Source organism: Mytilus trossulus, chromosome 2 (assembly GCF_036588685.1).
Source record: "Mytilus trossulus isolate FHL-02 chromosome 2, PNRI_Mtr1.1.1.hap1, whole genome shotgun sequence".
In the NCBI taxonomy this organism is placed as follows: Eukaryota; Metazoa; Mollusca; class Bivalvia; order Mytilida; family Mytilidae; genus Mytilus; species Mytilus trossulus.
The window spans coordinates 89,766,759-89,790,517 of NC_086374.1; the positions used below are offsets into that span (position 1 = coordinate 89,766,759).

At 31.4% G+C, this 23,759-nt stretch overlaps 1 long non-coding RNA gene across 2 annotated transcripts; it reads left to right on the plus strand.

Moving 5' to 3' along the window:
* The first annotated feature begins 16,364 nt into the window (after window positions 1-16,364).
* On the plus strand, window positions 16,365-19,416 carry LOC134708315 (uncharacterized). Of its 2 annotated transcripts, none has more exons than XR_010105829.1 (3): window positions 16,365-16,551; window positions 18,204-18,304; window positions 19,067-19,416. It is a non-coding gene; the product is annotated as an uncharacterized LOC134708315 (long non-coding RNA). The 2 variants fall into 2 exon arrangements; XR_010105828.1 differs by lacking the exon at window positions 16,365-16,551 and adding an exon at window positions 16,773-16,922.
* Window positions 19,417-23,759: the final 4,343 nt, after the last annotated feature.

Sequence of the window (23,759 nt, forward strand, 5' to 3'; positions counted from 1 at the left end):
TGAAAAGTCTTTTGCTAAAATACAGACTTAAATGGATGGACGAAACAATGATCCGTAAGAACCTACAACTCAAACCGTAGCTTAGTTCGAATCGATTTTTGAAGGTGGATGGGATAGGGATGTCGCATCTCAACATTGTTAATAATGTTATTGTCAGCAGTAAAAAACTTCGTTAATAGAATGATGATGCAAATAATTGATAACTCTGAGTTAGTGGAACATCTGAATGAAAAAAAATACTACTTTATTCTTCATTTAAACACCAATCTATTTATTACATGCTACGATACATTCGTGTGACCTTCATTTTAACACATAAACAAGAGAATGATAACACAATAATTATGCGTGTTCAGTTATTAAAATGATACGAATGTCAACATCGAATGTGAAACAAAGGTGAATCCTTTGATTGACGGATTCAATCTACAAAAATCCCCATTCTTACCGGTAAAAATGATTATTAACATATACTTTACATATAAAATGAAATCAAACAGACCTAGACAAATCAAATTGCATGAGTTTGCCCTCTATTTATGTTTTTGTCGCTTATATGAACGTCGACAGTCTTCAGAAGTCAAATTGATAGTTAATTAGATTGCGTCTAGACTAAAATACACACGAAACGTGTGTCGTGATAGTACATTTTTTTTTAAAACTGCATAAGATTGATTAAACAGCTCAGAGAGAGATAAATAACATATCGAATTAAATACAAACAACACCTTTATGACATTTACAAGAGAGCCAACTTTGAAAGCCAAAATCTCTACAAACTAATCAAGGTTATTCTAGTATACAAAACCACAATTTTTTGCATATGATTTTATTGCAATTGTACAAAGATAATAATGCATGACAAATGATAATCAAACTATAATGTGGTCCCCAACGAACATGTAGGTTTTTCCATGATGGTTATATGATATACACCAGTAATGACTTTTTAAAATAACAATGGATAAACAAAGAATAGCAGATATGGTTTGAAGGGTTTTTAACTGTTATAGTTTATCAATTTTAAGGTGTATATATAAGTTTATCAATGTAAGGACATACATATATAAGTTGTATTGTATTAAACATGCATTTACAGTCTTTCAATCTTATTTTTAAAATACATGTTTCTGTGTCGTATAATTTAAAGGAACTCTATCATCATTTTCATGATATAACACGTTTTTCTTTTATTTTGATCAAAGGTGTGTTCTTATGATTTTACTCCCCTTGACTTAGTAACCACGATAGGTAAGATTGTCCTGCAAGATACTGTTCTCTGCTGGTGGGTCCCGATTCTGTGGTTGTGGATTTGCTTACCTTGTACCAGAACGGAACTAAAATTGTCACATAGTTGCCTTATTTTACACTTATATTTATGCCTACTTCGCGAGATATATAACAACGATTTTGTTTGGCAAAAAAGAGCAAATGTTCTGATAATTTGCTGGTAATGATATTAAATTTATAAATCTGTGGACCTGTGATCTGGTTCTGTGTTTTTTCATTTTTTTATTTTGGAACATATTTAACATCCTTGATACAGAGAATGTGACTTAACGATAAACAGACAATTACTAAAATACCGAACTTCGAAGGATATTCAAAAATCCGATAACACACCTATCTTACATTTCGTTCGTAGATGGGATATTTCAGATGAGAGAAAAAAACCCGGCCTGAACAATACAACTATAAACACAAATATGATAGGCAGCAACCAACGACAATAACCAGTTTAAGGCTTCTGAATTGGTACAGACACATGCAGAATATATGTATTTGTGTTAGGGGATGAGGTGAGAAACATGCTTGAGATTTCTCAATCCTCCACTAACTTGGAATCGTGATATGTGAAATCTGCAAACTTCAGCTGTCAGGGCCATGCAGAGTTCAACACCATAAGTTTCTGAATATAAAAATGGAATAAAATGTCTTCTGGTCTCTGATTGTCCCGTATCTTCTTTTTTAATCTTATCCTTCGATCTTTTTGTCTTATATTGATCTAATAAATCACTCAAAAATTTAAATTGAAAAGAGTTATTAAACAGCTTATGCTTTGTTGCACTTCATTTATTCTGTTATTCCGTTGGTTTCCTCTTGTAACCCGGATTTGTTTTCTCTGAATCAATTTATGACATTTGGACAGCGGTATTTAACTGTTACCTTCATTTAGCTTTAAAAGTAATGACAACACATTGGTTAATATTTTAAAAGTTGAAGCATTTAGAAATAAGAATGTGTTCTCAGTACACGAATGCCCCACTCGCACTATCATTTTCTATCTTCATTGGACCGTGAAATTGGAGTAAAATCTCTAATTTGGTATTAAAATTAGGAAGATCATATCTTAGGGAACATCTGTACCAAGTTTGAAGTCGATTGGACTTCAACTTCATTAAAAACTACCTTGACCAAAAACTCTAACCTGAAGCGGGACAGACGCACGGACAGACGGACAGACGGACGAACGGACACACAGACCAGAAAACATAATGCCCCTCTACTATCGTAGGTGGGGCATAAAAACCAATAAACACTTTAGTGGCTTTCTGACTAGGCTCTCACAGATATTTTCATCATTCATTTTATAGTTGTTGTCCCTTTGATGATATTTCGGTATTTTTTTTAAACTGTTAAGACATAAAGAAATCTAAATAGTAAAACTAACCATCAAAGTAAGCTATAAATAAATCAACATGACCAAAATTGGCATTATAATTCTAATTGAAGAATTTGCACTCAATTGACAACTTTTTCTTTTTTCCTTTCTTATTTTTTTGGGAAATACATAAGCAAAAATGGTCAGCAAAATATGATCTACAAATAAGTTAAATTGCTGTAATTGTCAGCTGACTTGATGAGGTAGTGCTTGCATTTGAACATAAACGAAGGAGGTATGGCACGATGACCAATGAAACATATTTCAAATGATTTGTTTTACCCATTTTGTGTCTTGGCAATACCCTTGAAAACCTTATTAAATAGAGAATTATGACTTTGAGAGAATGCTTTATAGGAGTTACTGCTCTTGTATGATCATTTTTTTCCTTTTTTTCTGTTGTTAACAGATACTTTAGTTGAAAGTAAAAAATGATTTATTATTAGCAATACATTTACAAATAAGTGAAAATGAACAAAATCGTCACTTCATTATAGGCGCCATTATCATTGAATGATAATATGTGACACATTTTGCACAATTTCAAACGGAAAAGAACATCCTTAATTTTACAGTGATATTTTTTACCAAGCTCGGGACATTAATATTCGATCCGGGTAAACTAATCCTTTGAAAAAACTTACTGTAAATAGTTACCAATTCAACACTGTAATTATATCTTTGAATATTGTTTTTATTGGTATGAATATTGATTCTATTATCGGTAAATTACAACCATACCAATAGTATTGTTATACACTTATGCACTTTAATGGTACTTCAATCAGTCGATACCTATATGTTGGCATTGTATCAGGTCATGGTTTTCTGTATCTGCAAATGACTTTTTTTTTACACTAAACCCAATGGATGTTGGATGTGTACTCATTAATAATATATTATAATATACATGATTTATATTCTAAGTTTTTATTGCCTTTAAACTATAGTTGTCAGCAACTCTCTGATATATACTAAGTGTTGTATGGGATGAAAACAATACGCGGCCACGTCCGGTCCGTGTTTGTTAGATGTTTTCTGCTTTGTAAAAATATGATGAGTTAAGCAATTTTAGCTGGCTATTACGGATAATTCTTGTGTTGTGCTATACCATCACTGTCCCGGGTTTGGGGGGTTGGGTGTTCCGTATGTGCTTGTGACAAGTCAGAATCTTGTAGTTCACTAGTTGTGGTTGGTACCTTTCTGTCATACTTGTTTTTTTTTGTAAAATGGTTTGTTATAAAGTAGGCCGATAGTTTTATCAAACGAATTGCTTCAAATTTTTCTACAATATAGTGAACATTTCAAGATTGTGACCGATTTAGCTAGACTTATTACCTAGTTTGTATTAACATGAGCTGCACGACGGGTGCCACATATTAAGCAAAACTGTTTACCCTTCCAGAGCACATGAGATCACCCCGATTGTTTGGTCGGGTTGGGTTCGTTTTGCTCAGGCTTTAGTTTTCTATGTTGTGTTATATGAACTATTGTATGTATGTTTGTCTTTCTTTTTTAGTCAGAGGTTGTCATTTGTTTTTCGACTTTGAGTTTGAATCATCCTCTGGTATCGTTCGCTTTTTTTATTTAATCATATCAAATCTCTTTAGTTCTCTATTTTATAGATCCTATTTGATTTCCATTAGCACTATTTAAAAGCACATGTTTGTTACTGTTTAACGGTGTTCGTAGATGGATTCTACCTAGGTGTCTTGTCCATCTATATATTCAAACGTTTTGATTTTTTTTTTTATAAAATTCAAAATTTACGATTACTCACCTGGCTTGTAATGAGTTGAATTTTCTATGTTACACACACTATACCGTTTTCTTTAAATTAATACTTCCTTTATTTTTTTTGAGGGCAAAAAAGGGTATATTTGATTTTAATCAAATGGGTCAATCTGAAATTAACCGAAAGATGTTTTCTCATGCCGATTAGAATTTTATTTAAAACCAATGAAACACAAATCCATTCAAGAAATCTTTAAACAGATTTTGTTTCACTTTTAAATATCAGAAATATACATGCTATCCCTTATTTTACCTTAAGTATACAACTATTTGTACAGTTCCCTATAACGACGGTTCAACATCGGTAAAATTATGAAAACCATTGTTCAAGTTTTCTTAAGGCACATATATTGGAATTGTGCCATTTTGACATTTAAATATTTCCTTTAAAGATAGTCAAATAAGTGATATCTAAGCAGTTAAAAGGTAAGAGATATATTTATATATACGAAATGAATTTTTATAATCAATTTTTTAAATTACTAGACTTTTAGGAAGACACAAAGAAGCTATAAAACCAACTGTTCCAATTGGCAAAGTTGAAAACATTCCTTTTGTAAAATTTATAAACGCCATGGCGAGTTGGTAAAACCATTATAGAATATCTATTTCTGAAATGACGATGAATATGTTCCAATTATCTTAATTACTTTCCCGTCCCCGTATCACTAGATGTGACCTACTGAATAAGACTTATCTAAGGGTATGAACTCAATTCAGTGACACGATGGGTGCAACATGTAGCCATGACATGAGATCAACCAAAAGTTTTGGTGTGGTTCTTGTTTTTTCTCAGTCTTTAGTTTTCTACGTTGTGTATTGTGTTGTGTTTTTTGTGTGTTATTTCTTCTGTTTGTATCCATGATTTGTTTCTTCCTGGTCGATTTTCGAGATATGAAAATCGGTAAGCTACTCACCCTCTCGTTTTAATTCAAGACAGTTATATATCACTGATTATTTTAAAACATAAACACTATACAAAATTGGTTGATTTTGAAAAATAATAACCTATGGTTCTGAATGAAAATAACTCCATATAGGTATATAAATGAGAAGAACATAACCCGTATCATGCTAACAACTGGTTGTAAAATAAATGTGTTTAATTGCGATGCAACCCTATAAGTGAATCAATATTAAAGCCAAAATATGCAATCTTTAATGATCTGACAACAGTATCGTAACTATATCCCTCCTTAATAAGTCTGTTTAAAGGTCTTGTTAGCTTTTGAGGTGAATACTGCCATTGTTGTGTTTTGTGAAGAATATTACCATAAAAGATTGGATGTGAAATACCTGAACGTATCAGATGTTTGCATGTTGAGTTATATTTACGAATTATTTCCTTATACCGATGATAAAATTTAGTAAATGTTTTGACTAGTTTGTGATATCATAAACCCTGGTGTAATAATTATTCAGTAATACATACATTTCTCTCGCTAAAATCTAATACGTTGTTACATACACGAGCGAATCGTAAAAGTTGAGATACATAAACACCATAAGATGGTGACAAGGGAACGTCACCATCTAAAAATAGACAATTAACGATAGGAAAGAAAAATCATCTCTTTTATCATAAATTTTGCATTTAGCTTCCCGTTTATTATATAGATATCTGGATCGAGTAAAGAGCAGTGGCCATTGTTAGTATTAGCTTTATTTAATGTAAGTCCGACAGGATAAATTTTTTAACATACATACTGACGTCGTCATTATTGAGAGCTGATATATCATCCAAATAGTTAAAAGTATGGTTACATTTTTGGTATCAAATGTCGTTTCGAAGGGTCTTTAATAATTTAGTTATAAGTTATTAACGTATTAAAGTAAACCAAAGTATTAAAGTCGTAACAATAAAAAAGCATGTCCGCAATAAGTGGTGCACAGGTATTCCCCATTGAAAGTCCAATAACTTGACGATATACGGAATCTCCGAAGCGATTAAAAATGTTGTTATCAAGTAAAATTGCAAGCGCAGATATAGTATGAAAGCATGTGAAATTGACATAGTTCTTTTGTTTGTTGCTACTACTAAAAAATGACCTTAAAGAGTTTGAACATATGTACTCGCATTCTGACTTTTTAAATGCCCAATTAATTAGGGATGTGATTTTTTTCTTAATAAGAATATGAGGCAAACAATGCATACATACATTTTGTAGACATACGTAAATGACATGGCATTGATGGCAATGTTATAATTGTTGACATACATGTTTACAGCGTTCAATTACAGATTGTTATCCTATCCTTTTTACAAAATAAACTGGTTGTATTGTGTTTTTTAAAAATCATTTTAAGTTATTTTGTCATGTGCTTCTATACATAAGTTGACAAAGACAACCACATAACTTAAATTCCTTGTTTTGATTATAATAAACACAAACATAAATGTGTAAAGTAGATTTCTTAATAATTGTCTCTCAATTTCGAACTTATTTATGACTCAGGACAAAACTATTTCCACCAGCTGGAAAGTTTCCAACCTAGTGAAATTTCAAAAGTGAAGATACATTATATAAAATGGTGAGGTTTAAATTCTGTAATCATCTTAAGCGACACTTTTTGTAGTTCTTTTAACCTTTCAAATTACATTAAGAAACGGTTATAGGTCGGGTTTTTTTTTCATTTGTGTTTTTGGAAAGGCAGAAAACCTGCTACTTTTCAACATGCCATACATATATCGCCTTTTCAAATATTTGTTCATTTTTTTCATTCAAGTCTGTGTAATTATTTAACTTTTTCCTGTATTAAGGACCGGATTTACTATGTATTTTTCCCTGGTTTACCTGATATCCAATGGAAAAATGGGTAATTGATATGGATCACGATCGAAATGAATAATTATATGATACGGAAAGAGCTTTATTATGTGTATACGGAAGGTAACTTTTTTGTTGTTGACAATGCTTACATATCTAGTTATCTAAAGCTATTACAATTACCTTATTGTTATACTTAGTTCATAATTATTAGTTAATAATATACTTTAACATGTTTAATATATACAAATACAAGTGAAAAATGTAAATTACAAAAATACTGAACTACGAGGAAATATCAAAACGGAAAGTCCCTAATCAAATTACCATATCAAAAGTGCAAACACATCAAACTAATGAATAACAACTGCCATATTTCTGACTTGGTACAGGCATTTTATTATGTAGGATTAAACCTGGTTTTAATTCTTGATTTCATTCTGTTAACTCATTGTAATAGGATATATAGATAAATAGATAAATAGATAAATAGATAAATAGATAAATAGATAAATAGATAAATAGATAGATATATAGTTTATTAAAGTCTCGCAATTAATATTCACAATAAAACTCTCCAATCTATATTTCACTCCTATCTGAGTAAAGTTTTTATGACTTTTACGTTCTGTATGACATATATTACTGCTCACAAGGAAGCTATTAGACCAAGAGTTCCAAATGGTGAAGTTGAAATCATCCCTTCGAAAATTTTACGGACGCCATCACGAGTTGGTTGACCGTTATGGAATAACCGTTTTACAAATGATATCGGATATGTTCCTTACGTCGTAACTACAATCCCCTTCCCTTTCATTAATGTGACCTACCGAATTAGACTGTTTACCGGATTTGTAATCACATAAGCAACACGACGGGTGCCACATGTGGAGCAGGATCTTCTTACCCTTCCGGCGCACCTGAGATCACCCCTTGTTTTAGGTGGGGTTCATTTTGTTTATTCTTTAGTTTTCTTTGGTTAACTTTAATGTTGTGTCGTGTGTACTATTGTTTTTCTGTTTGTTTTTTTTCATTTTTAGCCTTGTCGTTGTCAGTTTGTTTTAGATTTATGAGTTTGACTGTTCCTTTGGTATCTTTCGTCCCTCTTTTACATTTCAGTATTATAGATATAGGCACACGATCAGACAAATATTTTGTTTCGTATATATATCTACCTTTAGCGCATATTATGTAGGTCATGACCAACTTCCAACGGAGCTTGTTTATGATATCCATGGTCATCATCATTTAACACCACTTTTATTAAAGAGGTAGGGCCAGTTTGTCGTGACTTTGTTTCACTGAAGAGCCAATTTCAAAAAGTGCCGACAGAATAAAATTTACTATAAAAACAGAAAATAAAAAATGCTTTTTGATCAATATCTCGATATACATACATGTATGTTATGATATGGGTGATAAATATATAACTTAGCCCTCAAAAAGGACGAAAGTCCAATATGCGCTCGGAATTTACGTTGTTATTCGGTGGGAAAAACAGGGAATCCCCCAAGAAGGACATTTCAAATAAAAAAAAAGTTATGTTTTTCTTGACTGTGGCAATTTATACTACCTCTTCCTTCAAAAATGAAATTGGTTTAATGTGTCCTTATTAAATGAAAAAAAAACCCAACGTTTTAATAAAAAAAATTGTAACATCACTAAATTGTACCGATATGGCTCCTTAAAAAAAGATTTTTTTTGTCAAGCATAGCCGTGGCTTAGAACTTCAAACGAAAGATTGTTTTTAAAATAGAGTTCGAATCTCGCCCAGTCCTTTTGCATTTTTTGTGTTGTTATATTAAGTTTTAATGTTTCTATCATATTTTTTTCGGAAGTTTGCCTAATTTATAGAGTCATTCTAGTTCATTTGACTATAAAGTATTAATCATTTTATTAAAAAAAAAAGACTGTATCGCTTATTAGAGATTTCCAATAAAATGACTTTACTGGACATAACCGACCTTACTCAACGTATTTCGTCCTATTGCATTGAAGAATGACGGAGGGAAGCATACACTGCATGCATGTTCTGCTTTTAGAACACGCATTGTTTTCTGGAATATACTTTAAGTAAAAATCAACCCCAACTAATTTGTTTAATTTTTAAATATCTTGTCATTAAACTTTGAATGATTTTTTTGACACAAATATTAAAATGAAATAAATAAGTTTGGAACTTGTAATCAAATACAACTATCATTTCTTGTCATGACACGTATTTTAGTTCTTCTCAAATTATTGATTTTTAAACTACCACGACAAAATTTAGCATGAAAATATTGAATAGATCTATTGTTACGAATAACAATGGATTTTGACCACAGGCTGTGACAAGCGGGGTTTCTGGAAACCCCTGCTTCTACATCCCGCAAACAAAGTCTATTGTTATTCGTAACAATAGAAATTGATTATTCTTTAAATATTATGAACAGAAGAAATTACTTACAGTGTTCACTACAAATTTTTTTAATATATTAAAAAAAAATATTTAAGGAAATTCCAATAAGGAAAAAAAATTAAGCATTTATTTTAAATAAAAAATATCCTTCAATGACTCCTTTGCTGAAAGTAATATTTTTTTTTATCCCATTCATATATTTATATTATAAAAAGGGTGATTTTAACTCTCGACCACCCCCCCCCCCCCCCCGTTATCCAGTGGCCGATCCGGGGTAGGGGTTCCGCGGGTTGGACCAGATTTAAAAGATCAATGTATTTGACTTATTGGAACCCCGACCCCTTTCTTTTGAGTTGGCAACCCCAGCTGGATCAGCCCCTCTTCCGCAAAAGAGGGAGTTACGAAATATTAAATCTGTATCTTTGTATGCTGAGCGTGCCTGGAAGTCGGGTTTCTATTGCAGACACACTTATCCCTTTGTAGGTCCGAATATGAATGTTTATTCATTCTCGAGAAGAGGATGGGGGGGGGGCTTTTTTCCCCATAAAACCGTAAGATAGAAAATATAGTTATGATTACCTTTATTAAACTGATACAGGTAAGTACTTTGGGTTATAATATTGCCTTTATCTTTTAAATTAGTCTCATTTACCAAATCCAACGCTTGCGAATTAATGTCGTCCGTCTCGTACCCTTCCATATTGACAACTGTATACAAGGAGCATGACGTGTTTTTTGGTTTTTAATATGAATACACGATACGGTCAACCTTGACCTGCTGATCCATATCAATCCAAGGATTTATTTGGAATATGCAAAACAACCTTGACATTGGTAAAACATACTCACTTGTCAAAGTGTGAACGAAGATAACCAAAAAGGTTACTAGTGGGTTTTCATGTAATAACAACAAAATCTTATAAATCATGGTTTGATATTGTCAATAAAACATATGCTATCTTTTTTTTTTCATTAGATGATCAATGTTAACAATATAGAGTTTAGAATAGGGTGTAAGTTAGTTATACACCTCGGGATACGGCATGTCTGGATAAGAAACCCCTACGGCCTCCGGCCGACGGGGTTTCTTATCCAGACATACCTTTCCCTCGGTGTATAACTATTACTTGGTGGAGAAGGCGTTAAAGCCGGAAAATACAGTCTTAAAATCATTCAATCAGGGGGTCCAACAAAATAATTGAACCCGTATTCGAGGCTAGCCTGCTACCAGTCAATACCATATACAAGTATATAATTATAAATATAAAATGTTTTTTTTTCAGTGAGGTAATACCTTCACTGGTCCTGTACATGGATCTGTCGCAAAGTGTTCACATTTATAAAAATAACCCAAAAGCGAGACAAAAATTTAAACAATTTTTTTTTTTCGCTTACTCAATCAATATATGTGATAGCTTTAGAATCAACTTCTAATTAGATATATTGTGACGTAAAATTGTGCTTTATATTGTTATTCTTAAATTCATAAATATATAGTATAGATAATTGATACTCAAATTATATAAGTATATTTGACATGACTTTTTGACAAACTATGTTGTAAACTATTCATCTAACTATTCCTGATATTAATAAAGATTATTGATATCAATATGCTGTTATTAAGAATGGAAATTTAGTTCCTCAATTCCACAAAGACTGTTATATAACTTTTTAGTCAGTATAAGTTACAGATAAACAAATTTATGACAATTTCTATTATAATGAAAATCTAATAATGTATTCTGGGACAAATAGCAGATCGACATAAGGTTAATTAGTTTCTTGTTTCTTGATAATCAAGTAGTGTACACACATAAGATTTATACTAATTAATCAATTATCGTAAACATCTGGTTGTTTTGGTAATACTTCGAAATTCTATAAGTAGTGGTCAAGACATCAAAGATAATTTGATAATCAGCAATTACAATAAAGTCTATAAAAGCCTAGGTTTACAATTTGTGTTTAATTCGAACACTTATTGCATTCTAGGTAAGTTTGAAATAATTTGAAATAAACTATTTATTCCTATGTTTCATTTTTATTAATGTTTCAATTTACAAATACATAAAAAAAACAATGTGTAAAATATTATAGGGTTATTGCATGAATATTAGGGAATATTGTCCCGAGTAGAATTTTAAATTGCACGAGCATGCGAGTGCAATATATGTTCTACGAGGGACAATATTCCCCAATATTCATGCAATAACCCTTTTATTGTATAGCAATATAATATTTGAAAGTAGAAATTGGTTTAAACTAAGATTTTGTTGTTGATGACGTCATGAAATTTGAAGACTTATTGCACTAGTGCAATGATAGAATTTATTGCACGCTAACTTTTGGTTACTTTCTGTAGGATATATCATATTGCTATACAATAATATCTATTATTGTAATGTTTTAACTTTATTCTTCATTAAACAACTCGAACACTTATTGTATTCTAGATTTTCCGGTTGTCGATCCCGACCTGTCTCTACAGCGACAGCAATGCCATAAACAATCATAGGCATTGTGCACGGCTAGTTTCCCTCCAACATATAAAGACTCAACATCAGCTCTCACAGATGTAGTTCGTCTGTCGAGAGTCTGAGGGAAAAAAACAATAAGCAGACCATGCTATATTACGAGTATAGCAACATCATTAATCTTTATTACAATAGTTTAGGGATACTCAGTTAAAACTTGAGTAACGCATTTAACAAAATTAATTGGTTAACAATAACCGGTCCCGTTACGTGCGTACGTCGAGTTAGGTATGTATGTCATTTTATTGGAAATCTCTATTGTGTGTATTCCTATGTCTGTCCATACTCTTGAGTTACTTTCTATTCGTGTGTTTACATTTATAAGACATATGCAAGGAAGAGCTGTCGTCAAACTGAAGTAGGTGCCTGTACATACCCAATATCACGAGAACTTATTCTAGAGCAATAAATCCAAACCTGTTGCATGTGCAATATACACATAACATAAAATAAGTTTCAAAACAACACAAGCAATTTGTCGAAACATTTTTTGAACATGTTCACCATAATATGTAACAAATGGTGTCAATTTTAATCAATTTTGTCGCCAATTCACTAACTTTGTAGATACTAGTACTGATAGTTTTACCACCGTCCATGCACCGGTACATAAGTCATCAGAAAATAAGACAACACCACAGAACAAATCAAATAGACTAAAAATAGTGATTGTTGGTAAAACATCAAGAAACAGTGGCTATGTATCACAACGAATGGCCAATTTGTTAAAATGCCGGAAAAGGCCATATAATATGTGTTAGTAACACAAGGTGTTCTATGACCAACTGATGTAGGATGTTCTCCGGTTAACATATACATTATTTTATCTTATCTTATTGACGATAAATCCCAGGACAACTACAGATATACATGTATTCAGAATGATAAACCAACATCCCATTTGAATTTGGTCGATATTATTTGGCTTCTTGACAAATTACGTGGTATGGTACCTTATGCGCATAAAGAGTGTTAAGAATTAAACAAAATTAAATTTAAAAAAATTAACAGTCTTGGCCTTCTTTTTTGTAGGAATACCTTTTGAAGGTGTGATTATAGATAATGTGACGTTTTTTCATGTACTATAATTAGCATCTATCGGGCTATTTAAAACATGATTTGCCTATTCTATCGAATGAAAAGAATCCACGGGAAATGGCCATGATGGCTCTATGGAAGTCTTTTCGATTAATTTGATTAATTATGTAGAAAATATTTCAACAGGTTTCATTAATATTGTAAATAAACACACTACGGTTATTCATAGATCAATGAAAAAATATGTTGTATCCTTACATCCAATCACAGTGCTCATAATTTGACTTCCTTCACCTGCCTTGGGTACACAAAAGACCAACTTAATGCTGGGAAAATATAAAAGAACCATTTTCCCTAATACTACAATTATGTGATATTTAATTACAATAAAATTCTAAAAGTATCTATACTTATGAGTCTTCCGAATTAATTTTGTCTATATCTGAATTCGGATTGATGTTTGAATGCGTGGATGTAATGTGTCAATTTTATACAAAATTGACAAAGCTGAAAATATCTAACCTGATCATGTTCTGCAATATACTGAACTTGTTTTATCGCTTTCATATTGCTATGGAACAGTAAAAGAAATTTTGTACACAGGAACTGTTTTTTTCTAATGAAGAATGATAAGTAGTTTATTTAAAGATTTAATTATAATTGAAAATAGTATTTCAATTGCCTCTTTCTGGAAATGATTAAGCCAAACTTAAATAAAAATGTTTACTTTACCTAATTCCTTAGAAAATTCCTGTTTCAAATAAATATTTAATTGATTAATATAAAATATTAAAGCAAATGAAGTAAACAATTTGTAATAATAAAAATATATAATATTATATGATCCATTGTCTGTTACTCTGGTCCCTTTATTGGACGTCACACCTCATTGTTTACTAATAATTTGTTAAATGTAAAATAAATAAATAATGTAAATGTATATATGATCATAGATATCATTCTATATCTTTATATAGAGAAATCTAATTTTATATTGTATTCCTGTTTATATTTAAAACCTCTAATAATTGAAAATGATCATCAACATGTTTTTATTTTCATTTCCCATTAGCCGAATAAAAAGAGATTTCTTATCAAGTTTGGAAATATTTTTATTTTCAGTATACTTTGCTTAGAAAGTGATTTCTTACATTATCCAAAGTTTTACATGTTAAAAGAAAATGCATCTCATCTTCTTTTTCCTCATTACAGAGTTTGTATATTCTATTTTCTAGTTTAATATTAAAGTAACGACCTTTTTCTATTTCAATGTGTGAGCTTAAATTCTAAATCTGGTATTTTCAATAAGTATGGCTCAAAATGAAAATTTGGTTTGAATAATCGATCAGTTCTATTTCCAGAGGTCTTATTTTGTCTTTTATCATTAAATAAATATTTCTTCCATATTCTGCAATACTTTAAATATAATTTCTTTTTTTCACCAGATTTTTAATGTTTATTTAAGATAAGAGCACTTGATACTCAAGTAATTTTAAGAAAGCAACAATACTACTAGCCCAATAATTCTTTCCAGCTTTCGATAATGTATTTAAGAGAGAGTATGCATTTGTTAATAAAATAATATTTTTAACATGAATTCTTTTGCAATATTTAATCATGTTTGTCTTCTAACCCTTCTTAAAGACGAAAAGACAAAACACCTTGCGAAATTCTTTAATTTTACTTTCCGATGAATGATGTTCTATCATTGAATAACCCATATTTCAGCCAATACTTTACATCTCATATAAAACTTGAAATTAAGGATTCTACTGATACTAAGACTGCTTCATTCCTTGATCTTTTCCTCAATATTGACGCAGATGACACGAAGATATATGATAAACGGGACGATTTCAACTTCCCAATTATCAATTTCCCATTTCTCATCAGTAAAATACCCTCTGCCCCTTCGTATGGTGTTTACATATCACAATTGATACGTTATTCACGTGCTTGTTCACACTATATGGACTTCATATACAGGAGTATGCTCCTTACACAGAAAGTGCTTCAACACAGTTATGAGGAGGATAGATTACAATTGACACTCCGTAAATATTATGGACACCATCACGAATTAGTTGATCCATACGATGTGTCTTTGACCCAACTAGCTAAGGACATTTTTACCACATGGTAGATTTTGGTTTGTCATTACGTCGTTTTATCTTTTAATTACCGAACGTGACTTATTCCCAATTGTGAGTGTTTTGCTGAGTGTGAATTCGCATTACTATAAGACGTGTTACGGAACTTGTCTATCCCAAATTCATGTGTTTAGTTTGATGTTGTATTTGTTGTTCTCGTCGGAATTTGTCAAATTTGTTGACGTCTTTTCTATTATAGTCATGTGTTATGGTAAAGAAAATTAATCACCGCCTTCATTTATTAGATTTGATTTTGTTCAACGTAATCTACGATAATTCACGTTTGAAGTTGGATTCAAAACAAACTCAACTTATATATATTATAGTTAATTGATATTAATAAGTATTGCAATGTGCATTGTGTTTAAATGTAAAATCAGTATTTAGTTCTATTATAATCTTAAATCAATCCTAAATCTATCTTACTTTTGCGATATAGTTTTTCAAATGTGAGTGTCAGTGTGTGTTACATTTTAATGTTGTGTCGTTGTTCTCCTCCTATATTTAATGCGTTTCCCTTAGTTTTAGTTTGTTACCCTAATTTAGGTTTTTGTCCATAGATTTACGAGTTTTGAACACTGTTATACTACTGTTGCCTTTATTTATGTATATCATTTAAACAGATAATTCAATCAGAATAATTTTTTGTACGGTAATAATGTTTTAATATAGTTTTGCTAAACTTTTACATAGTGTACCTTACTCGCAGTCAACTCAAAGAACAGCAAACTTTATTGATGACTGAATATGCTCTACATCTTTTATTCTATAAATGTTTCATTTGTTTGTGTTCTATACTTAATTTTACTTTTACTGTAGTATTGTTTTATGTGATATCCATTTTACGTGTTTCGGTACTTAAGCATCCCGTCAATGTGTTTGTATTATCTTTCAGTTTTTGCTTGTGTGTTTTGTATATGCGACTGTTTGTGTTTCTTTGGTTCTTATAACGTGACTCTATACTTTAAATGATCCCGTCAGTATGTTATTGTTCTATGATATGTCATTATGATATATTACTCAGTAGGACAACCGGAAGCGCCTGAGTAAGGATTTCGCCGCTCAGTGATACGGTTCACTAGTCGACGTTGTCAACACGTAATGGCGGCCATTATTTGACGTTGGATTTGGCATTCCATGCTGAAAAGTTGCATTTATGACATTCTTGGATGCTTAATCTTTATGCTGAATAACACAAAAGGTAATGGTTTATACCAGATATTTTAGTTAATTACTATCAAATAAGTCGGATCCAAAGAAATGATTTAAACGGCAAAAATAAAATCAAACATGAAAATTGAAATCCAATATATCATCATTTCCTTATAATATACTAGTATTGAATCAACTATATACTGGTGAATTACTTTCGGATTTCGGTCTAAGGTATCCGCACTTGTCTCCGGAAATATTTTACCCACACAAGTTGTCAACATCCGATTTTAAACTGGTCAAGGTGTTCTTCACGATCTCCATGGAAAATATTCACGCTTTCACTTTTTGCTCAGATAATAGAACATTGTAAATCTCTAACTGAAAATACGGACCCAAATGAATCAAATTCGAAAGCACGTATGATCACGTTTCATGCCGATTGCAAGTTCTCGAAAAAGGGGGGTACACATGTAATTTCAATGCCCCATAAATTGCAAAATATAGGCTACTGAGGCACCACGAATTTTGAAGAACGTCTCGGGTTCAACTCAAACGTGGACCCCATACTGGACCCATAGGCGTATTTAGGGGGGGTGTAGGCTCCCTCTTTTGGGGAAAAAATTTGGTTGCTTATATAGGGAATCAATGAAGCCTGACTAGAGCCCTCTTACAAAAATGTAGGTCAGGCAGTGGGCCCCCACCTATGAAAATTTCTGGATCCGTCAGTAGACCCACTTTTACTGTTGGATGTTTTATACCAGGTATAATATTTCATTTGGAAAAAAATATTTGTGTCCCTGATTTCATATATATATATGTCATGTACATATGTACACCAAAATGTAAAATTCATAACAATTAAATCCTTCATAAACATTTATATATAAACATAAAATACAAAAGGAAAGCGATACAGGCACAGGCTCCTCTTTCCCATACAAAAAAAAATAATAGATAGCCATGCATCCTCTAAATTCATATCTCATATTTTAAAAGAAATTTACACATTGAAATTAACCACTGAATCACCCACCCATTTCAGAGCTTATACATGTACATGTAGCTCATGACCAGGAATTATTACAAATTTGATATGCCTGTACAGATTCTTTATATCCATTATGTTATATTATTCCTATAGGCTATAGTCATATAGATTTTTACAACTAATCATGCTAATTATCATGCTACTTAGAAATGATAATCCATTGACAATATTAATTTCTTTCAAAAAATGTACTCCAACTTGATTGATATCATAATATTATCAAAATAATGGTGTTATGACAGTGGTGGTTCATTGATTCAAAATAAAACAAGGTTGTGAGTGCCCTGAAAATGTAAAAAAAAATCAGCTTGCATATATTTATGTACACTGTACACTATTAAAATACATGTTTTCTTTGCCTGTAACTTTTATGTATTGAGCAGAAATTTATAATAATAGATATATAAAATTGCGAATGGAAATGGGTTATGTGTCAAAGAAACAGCAACCCAACCAAAGAGCAGACAACAGTCTACAGCCACCAATGGGTCTTCATTGGATCAAGAAAATATGGGTTTTTTTTGGTAATTTATTTGGCAAATTTGTATTCATGTGTTGATAATAACAATGCAAAATTAATTAAATTTTGCATTGAATAATTTAGTATTATAGATTTAGTAATTGTATGTACATTTGCTTTATATTTACAGGATGGAGAAAGATGTTCACTATGAATCAAAAATTCAAAACAGAGGACTTTTATATATCAACAAAAACAATTGCAGTACATGCACATATACATGTATAAAAGGTATGACATACATACATGATACAGCAAGAAAACAGTAATCAAATGGAATGTCAAATTATTTTGTTTAAAATAGAAAACAAGATGACTAGAATATATATTAACATGATAAGGGTAAGAAATCCAAATGTGTCTGTTCAGGGTAACACCAGCGGGTTATTTTACAATGCGCTATGATTTCAATCTCACAAATATGAAACAAAACATGATAGACAAATATGAATTAACACTATTTTGATAATGAAATAGACTGAAAATATTTTACATTTAACAGTCAGACAAAAAAATTGCCAATGGAATAAATTTGAAATGGAAGTTAAAATTTATAGTTTATAGGTCCAAGAATCATACACAGACTTTAAGACCAAATGGTATACTTTTAATAGTTTAAAGATTTTATGCTACATGTATTATCTATGCTGTATAATTTCAAGATAGTTTCATTTGGATTTGAAACTTAATTTCAAGAATGAAGGGTTCAGTAATTTAAGATTCATTAATAAAGATTTAAAACAATATAAGGGAATTAACTCTTACATGATGTGCATCATATTCATATCCATGAGAATGTCAGAAGTGTTTAAATAAACTTGAACATTTTTTCAGATACATGTAAGAGAATGACTTAAGCAGACCATATTTGGGTCAATGATGCCCATAACAATGAAATATAATATATTAAAATTATCATTTATCATTTATCATTACTTTTCAATTGAATCAACAAACTTAATTTAATAACAAATTTATTGTTTTCATTTTCAGTACACTGTCAGCATGGTCAGAAGAAGAATTTTACTGGAGGATTAAAATTTTGATACCTGGAATCAGCAATGAATATGAAAATGAAAATGATATATATTCATGTACAGAATGGTAACCGAGGTGGTTCAATTGTTTTATTAGCAGACATTTTTGTTGAACTTATGCAGGATTGAATAAATGAAACTTAAGCTGACTATGGGCTCAATGTGTAGTAAAAAGAGGATTTTGAAATATATGCAAGATTCATCAACATTACAATGTGCACAAGTGAAATATCACCTTATTTAGTAAAAAAAAAAATCAGATTATTGACTCAGTTGTTTTCATGAAAAAAAAGTTTCAAAGCAATATCACTGTTGTATACTTAATAAGATTCCTCATTTTTCTTGAACCTGCAACTTTTGTTGCAGAAAGCTCTACAAAGAGATAGTGATCTGGCCACTATGGAAGTGGGGTTAGGTAACTACTCAAAAGACTTATATTTTAAAGGAGTGAAGACCTGGATGCTTCATCCTTGGTATATAGATGCCTCATGTTAAGAAGTTTCTCTCAGGCACATGTCCAATGTACTTGACCTCATATTCATGGTTCAGTGACTTCTTGTAAAGAAAGTTAACATTTTTTGTAATGTTAAATTCTCTCTCATTATAAGTAATAGGATAACTATATTTGGAATGTCATACCTGGCAAGGTCCTCATGCCCGTCAGACAGTTTTCACTTGTCCTCTTTTCATGGATCAGTGAACATATATGTGAACAAGGTTAAGTTTTGGTGGTCAAGTCCATATCTCAGATACAAAACGTATAAGCAATAGGTCTAGGATAGTTGGTGTATGGAAGGACTGTAAGGTGTAAATGTCCAACTCACAGGTGTCATCTGACCTTGACCTTATTTCCATGGTTCATTGGTAATACATGTACATGTAGTTAAGTTTTTGTGTTTTGGTCTGTTTTTCTTATACTGTATACAATTGGTCTACTGTATTTGGTGTATGGAACGATTGTAAGGTGTTCATGTCTAGCTGGCAGGTGTCATCTAACCTTGACCTCATTTTGATGGTTCAGTGGTAAAAGTAAAGTTTTTGATTTTTGGTATTTTTTCTAATACTAGATGCAATTGGTCAACTATATTTGGTGTATGGAAATATTTTATGATCTATATGTCAATCACACAGGTTTTATTTGAACTTGACCTCATTTTGACAGTTTATTGTCCAATGTTAAGTTTTTTGTTTTTTTTGGTCTGTTTTCTTAAACTATGAGCAATAGGTCAACTATTTTTGGTGTATGGAAGATTTGTTTTCTGTACATGACTGCCTGTAACAGTTCATCTGACCTTTATCTCATTTTCATGGTTCATTGGTCAATGTTTTGTTTACTTGTTTAATGTTAAGTTTGTGTGACAGTTGTAATAAAGCTTTATATTTAGGACCATCAACATAATATCAATGATAAGTAAAGAAAAAGCGGACATTTCAGCGTGTGCACTCTTGTATTGTATACTTCTGAAAAACGAATATATCCCTCTGGACTCAAGTGTTTCCCTTTTATTTTGCATGCATGTAATTTAAAGAAATCCCACTTTTACCTTTTGGCTAATTCAAGTTCTACCATTCCAGAATTATTTGACTATTTTCATGTTAAAGAAGACTTTTACCTTTTACCCATATGTTGTAAAACTCTATTTTCAAGATTTTCAAGGATGAATTTGATCAAATAAGCTCACTTTTGGATGCTTATCACATATCACATACTTAAATTATCTATTAAATTGAAAATGGAAATGGGCAAGGTGTTAAAGAGACAACCCTATCAAAGAGCAGAAAACATGTCTGTCAGAGCAGAAACAATAGTGTGCTTAGATTGATTTCCTTCACTTTTGCCCTATTATTGAGATTTAGTGAAAGAATTTTAATGCTTTTATCCCTATCAATTTAGGGAGAGGGGAATCAGTATTCAACACTGCATTACTACATGTATATATCCTACCACCAGTTACAAATGTATGATATAAACAACCATGCTTTGAACATAGCCCCTGTGACTGAAAGGAGAAAAGATATGCACAACATATAAAACATATTCCATATGGCTAGCTACATTATATCATTTAAAATACTTCATTGATTTTTTTTTTAAAGTGGAACAGTTTTTTGTAATAAGTTATTTACTATAGGTACTACAGTTCCCTTTCAGTTTGCCTGCTTAAGGCTTGATTACAGTTCTAATATGAAAATCATAAGTTTGAGTATGATTGCCAATGAGACAACTCCTCGCCAGATACTAAATGACTTAATATAGATCTCTGACAGCCTTCAACATTTATTATAGCAGAACCAATAACGTATAGTAAGCTACATGTATATAAAAGACCCCTAAATAACATGACACAAAACTACATGAAAAGGAATATTCTGTGGCTGTGTGCAAAAGTGAAATATGTTTAATTAAAAATAAAACCATATAATGCAATGGATGCAGATTAATAGTCAATCCAGAAAAAAATCCTACTATAGATCTCCAATGTTATAGTTTATGTGGATTATCAAAAAAAGTTGTCAACAAACTTTTACATACTTCATTCAAATAATTTACATTAAACAAAATAACAAAAAAAAGGATGAACATATAGGCCTACTATTGAATGGATATAAAGGTAGAGCACCTAGGACAGACAAATATTAGTACAAATACACCAGGATTCTCTTCGAATTCCCACCACCTAGAATAGCAAATGGTCGCCCCCTTCCCCCCCCTATGCATAGATACATGTATATGTTATACTAATATAGTAATCATAAATAATCATTTCCTAAGAAACTGCAGATTTGAAATATATATGTAAAGTCATGAAGAGGCTGAACCTTCACTGCAAATCAGAAATTGAGAACCATAAGTCCTAAAAATTACGCATGCCTTTGATAAAATTAAAAGAGCAAGCCCCCCTCCCCCTTTTGACAAAAAAAAAAGAAACAAAACACATAACGATAACTGTATTAATGAATGAAAGGAAAATTATGAAAGAAATCGATATGACCAAACAGATAAGTTGTTCCTTTCAAAAACTCAGCGGCCGGTAACAATATGCACGAAATGAATCTTTTCTCAACTTTATTAAAGTACGATGTCAACAATCTCATGATGTTGATGCAGGCCTTAAACTGTTAGTTTACCAAGTAAAGCCTGGTTTTGGTATAACGTTGATATGGTTTCAACATACTGCCTGACTTTCCTGACATTAAGATAAACAAAATTTATACAAAGTCTACAAAGAAGAAAAGATTCCAACTTTTACTGACATTTTAATTTACGTTGACATTTTCGGCGCCGGAAATTGACAACGTTGATCTATGTATTGACACAACATCGGATGGGGTCGATTCCGGCATATTCTGTTAAAAAAAATCAGTAGCACTTAAAATCTAATGATGTTTTAAAATATATTCATTTTGTTTCAATGATATTTAGTTGATAATTAATTTAGAGAGATGAATAGCTATCGTGTACTTCAGAAACAAGGGGAAAGGAGGACCACGCCCCCATAGTGGGGACATACAAAATAAAGATGACCGTTCTCCTTTTCTACTCGATAGAAGTGCCTAATTTTTTTATAACATCTGTATTATGTACCAAAGATTATAAAATGCAAGTATTAAAAAAATCGAGGAGGAGATTTTTAGAATCAGCTAATAATTATAGCGGACCAATAAACGTAATAGACAAATAGGCGAAAATGGCGCCTTCTTCAATTTCGAAAAAAAATCTATAATTTTACAATTTATTGACACATATTGATATTTTTATAGGGGTTACATATATAAGGATTCAGCTATTCTTGATAGTTGAATGAATATTTACTTTAAAAACAGAATCTTTCCCAATTTCTAATTCTACCGGCCATGCTAGGAAAAACCTATAAAAAATTGAGACCCCTACTTTAAAATGGGTACAATTTTTTGTCCTACTTTGGACACCCCTTTTCTTTACGGATTTCGATGTGAAAAACTAGCGAAATTACGATGTAAAAAAATCGAGGTAATTGGAGGATATGCTTTTTTTTGTACCCCTTTTTAATATCGCTATTTTATTCTATAGTGCAGAAAATCGAAATCCGAAATTCTATGTTCAGATGTGAAAAAATAAGATTTTCTTTAATTTTTTTGTTCAAACATGAAAATAATAAGTAAACTCATATATTTTTCTCTTATAAATGTGCTTACAATCAACAGCATTGACCGCCGGTACTTTGCTGTAAACGAATGAATATTTTGTACAAAAGCGCGCCATTTTTCAGCTGACGTCGGCCGACGCAAAATAGTCCAATTTTCGGCGTAGGACTACTGAGCGCCGCCGAATCACATTTTGGCCAAAAAGGCACATCCGGTTGTCCTACTGACTATTATGCATTACAAAATACGTTGAACCACAAACGTCACAATTATTCAATCGCGAAGTAGAATAAGTTATTTGTGACCTATAAAATTTTCTGATGTCAGACACGCGAATTAATGAATGGTAGATGTTTTCGTGTTCTGTTGAATTGTTTCTTTGAAAATTGTTACACGATGATGACTGCTGTACCCATATTTTGACTATTTCATTTATTATGTCTGTTAAGTTCGCGCATCATTGTAAGTGTAACGTTTTTCGTTTATAACATGCATCATTGGGTTTTATTATCATGGTACATGTA